Source organism: Panthera pardus, unplaced genomic scaffold (assembly GCF_024362965.1).
Source record: "Panthera pardus isolate Hobbes unplaced genomic scaffold, ASM2436296v1 HiC_scaffold_1, whole genome shotgun sequence".
Lineage (NCBI taxonomy): Eukaryota > Metazoa > Chordata > Mammalia > Carnivora > Felidae > Panthera > Panthera pardus.
In genome coordinates this window covers 938,941-943,498 of record NW_026526654.1, presented here as the reverse complement: position 1 = coordinate 943,498, position 4,558 = coordinate 938,941, and positions in this window count along the sequence as shown.

Here is a 4,558-nt window from a genome sequence, read left to right as displayed (position 1 = left end):
TTGAAAAAATAAACAAAATTGACAAACCTCTAGCCAGGCTTCTCAAAAAGAAAAGGGAGATGACCCAAATAGATAAAATCATGAATGAAAATGGAATGATTACAACCAATCCCTCAGAGATACAAACAATTATCAGGGAATACTATGAAAAATTATATGCCAGCAAATTGGACAACCTGGAAGAAATGGACAAATTTCTAAACACCCACACTCTTCCAAAACTCAATCAGGAGGAAATAGAAAGCTTGAACAGACCCATAACCAGCGAAGAAATTGAATCGGTTATCAAAAATCTCCCAACAAATAAGAGTCCAGGACCAGATGGCTTCCCAGGGGAGTTCTACCAGACGTTTAAAGCAGAGATAATACCTATCCTTCTCAAGCTATTCCAAGAAATAGAAAGGGAAGGAAAACTTCCAGACTCATTCTATGAAGCCAGTATTCCTTTGATTCCTAAACCAGACAGAGACCCAGTAAAAAAAGAGAACTACAGGCCAATATCCCTGATGAATATGGATGCAAAAATTCTTAATAAGATACTAGCAAATCGAATTCAACAGCATATAAAAAGAATTATTCACCATGATCAAGTGGGATTCATTCCTGGGATGCAGGGCTGGTTCAACATTCGCAAATCGATCAACGTGATACATCACATTCACAAAAAAAAAGAGAAGAACCATATGATCCTGTCAATCGATGCAGAAAAGGCCTTTGACAAAATCCAGCACCCTTTCTTAATAAAAACCCTTGAGAAAGTCGGGATAGAAGGAACATACTTAAAGATCATAAAGGCCATTTATGAAAAGCCCACAGCTAACATCATCCTCAACGGGGAAAAACTGAGAGCTTTTTCCCTGAGATCAGGAACACGACAGGGATGCCCACTGTCACCGCTGCTGTTTAATATAGTGCTGGAAGTTCTAGCATCAGCAATCAGACAACAAAAGGAAATCAAAGGCATCAAAATTGGCAAAGATGAAGTCAAGCTTTCGCTTTTTGCAGATGACATGATATTATACATGGAAAATCCGATAGACTCCACCAAAAGTCTGCTAGAACTGATACATGAATTCAGCAAAGTTGCAGGATACAAAATCAATGTGCAGAAATCAGTTGCATTCTTATACACTAACAATGAAGCAACAGAAAGACAAATGAAGAAACTGATCCCATTCACAATTGCACCAAGAAGCATCAAATACCTAGGAATAAATCTAACCAAAGATGTAAAAGATCTGTATGCTGAAAACTATAGAAAGCTTATGCAGGTAATTGAAGAAGATATAAAGAAATGGAAAGACATTCCCTGCTCATGGATTGGAAGAATAAATATTGTCAAAATGTCAATACTACCCAAAGCTATCTACACATTCAATGCAATCCCAATCAAAATTGCACCAGCATTCTTCTCGAAACTAGAACAAGCAATCCTAAAATTCATATGGAACCACAAAAGGCCCCGAATAGCCAAAGTAATTTTGAAGAAGAAGACCAAAGCAGGAGGCATCCCAATCCCAGACTTTAGCCTCTACTACAAAGCTGTCATCATCAAGACAGCATGGTATTGGCATAAAAACAGACACATAGACCAATGGAATAGAATAGAAACCCCAGAACTAGACCCACAAACATATGGCCAACTCATCTTTGACAAAGCAGGGAAGAACATCCAATGGAAAAAAGACAGTCTCTTTCACAAATGGTGCTGGGAGAACTGGACAGCAACATGCAGAAGGTTGAAACTAGACCACTTTCTCACACCATTCACAAAAATAAAGTCAAAATGGATAAAGGACCTGAATGTGAGACAGGAAACCATCCAAACCCTAGAGGAGAAAGCAGGAAAAGACCTCTCTGACCTCAGCCGTAGCAATCTCTTACTCGGCACATCCCCAAAGGCAAGGGAATTAAAAGCTAAAGTGAATTACTGGGACCTTATGAAGATAAAAAGCTTCTGCACAGCAAAGGAAACAACCAACAAAACTAAAAGGCAACCAACGGAATGGGAAAAGATATTTGCAAATGACACATCGGACAAAGGGCTAGTATCCAAAATCTATAAAGAGCTCATCAAACTCCACACCCGAAAAACAAATAACCCAGTGAAGAAATGGGCAGAAAACATGAATAGACACTTCTCTAAAGAAGACATCCGGATGGCCAACAGGCACATGAAAAGATGTTCAACGTCGCTACTTATCAGGGAAATACAAATCAAAACCACACTCAGATACCACCTCACGCCAGTCAGAGTGGCCAAAATGAAGAAATCAGGAGACTATAGATGCTGGAGAGGATGTGGAGAAACAGGAACCCTCTTGCACTGTTGGTGGGAATGCAAATTGGTGCAGCCGCTCTGGAAAGCAGTGTGGAGGTTCCTCAGAAAATTGAAAATAGACCTACCCTATGACCCAGCAATAGCACTGCTAGGAATTTATCCAAGGGATACAGGAGTACTGATGCATAGGGGCACCTGTACCCCAATGTTTATAGCGGCACTCTCAACAATAGCCAAATTATGGAAAGAGCCTAAATGTCCATCAACTGATGAATGGATAAAGAAATTGTGGTTTATATACACAATGGAATACTACGTGGCAATGAGAAAAAATGAAATATGGCCTTTTGTAGCAACATGGATGGAACTGGAGAGTGTGATGCTAAGTGAAATAAGCCATACAGAGAAAGACAGATACCATATGGTTTCACTCTTATGTGGATCCTGAGAAACATAACAGAAACCCATGGGGGAGGGGAAGGAAAAAAAAAAAAAAGAGGTTAGAGTGGGAGAGAGCCAAAGCATTAGAGACTGTTAAAAACTGAGAACAAACTGAGGGTTGATGGGGGGTGGGAGGGAGGGCAGGGTGGGAGGGAGGGCAGGGTGGGTGATGGGTATTGAGGAGGGCACCTTTTGGGATGAGCACTGGGTGTTGTATGGAAACCAATTTGACAGTAAATTTCATATATTAAAAAAATAAAAAAAAACAAAAAAAACAAAAAAAACAAAAAAAACAAAAATACGGATTTGAAGGAGCAAATGTACATCGATGTTTATAGCAGCACTACACACACACACACACACACACACACACACACACACACATCACACATTCTTTGACATCTTCTTTATCCGTTCATCACTTGATGGGCATTTGGAATCTTTCCATAATTTGGCTATTGTTTATAGTGCTGCTATAAACATTATATACATAATAGGATATTACTTGGAGATCAAAAAGAATGAAATCTTGCCATTTGCAACAACGGATGAAACTAGAGTATTTTATGCTAAGCAAAATAATTTATCCAGAGAAAGACAAGATGGGTGGGAGAATGGGCTAAATGGGTAATGGGCATTAAGGAGGGCACTTATAGGGATAAGCACTCGGTGTTATATGGAAGTGGTGAATCCTGGGTTCTACTCCTGAAACTGATACTACACAGTCTGTAACTTGAATTTAGTAAGTTTTTTTTTTTAAAAGCTTATGCAAAGCCAAGAAAACAATCAGCAAAACTAAAAGGCAGCCTACAGAATGGGAGAATACATTTGCAAATGACATACCTGGAAAAGGGTCAGTACCCAAAATCTATAAAAAACTTATCAAACTCTACATCCCCCCAAAATAATTCAGTTAAGAAATGGGCAGAAGACATGAATACACATTATTCTAAAGAAGACATACAGATGGCTGACAGACACATGAAAACAAGCTTAATATCTGTCATCATCAGGGAAATACAGATCAAAATCATGATGAGATATGACCTCACACCTGTAAGAATGGCTAAAATTAACAACACAGGAAACAACAGGTGTTGGCAGGGATGTGGAGAAAGGGGAACTGTATTACACTGTTGGTGGGAATGAAAACTGGTGCAGCCACTCTGGAAAACTGTATGGAGATTCCTCAAAAAGTTAAAAATAGAACTACAATGATCCACAATTTCACTACTAGGTATTTACCCAAAGCATAAAAAAATACAGGTTTGAAGGGGTACATGCATCTTGATGTTTATAACAGCATTATCAAAAATAGCCAAACTATGGAGAGAACCCAAATTTACATTGACTGATGAATGGATAAAGAATATGTGGCATACATACACAATGTAATATTACTCTGGCATCAAAAACATTGAAATCTTGCCATTTGCAATGACATTAATGGACCTAGAGAGTACTATGCTAAGCAAAATAAGTCAGACAGAGACAAATACCATATGATTTCACTCATATGTGGAATGTAAGAAAGAAAACAGATTAACACAGGAGAAAAGAAGGGAGAGGAAAACCAGGAAACAGACTCTTAATGATAGAGAACAAACTGAGGGTTAATGGAGGGGAGATGGAAAGGAGGTGGGTTAGATTGGTGATGGGTATTAAGGAGTACAGTTGTTTTGGTGAGCACTGAGTGTTGTATGTAAGTGATGAATCACTAAATTCTACACATGAAATTAATTTTACACTGTATGTTAACTGACTGGAATTTAAATAAACACTTGAAGTAAAAAAAAGTAATATTCATATTTAAAACACTTTCTGTTTCTACTTCTT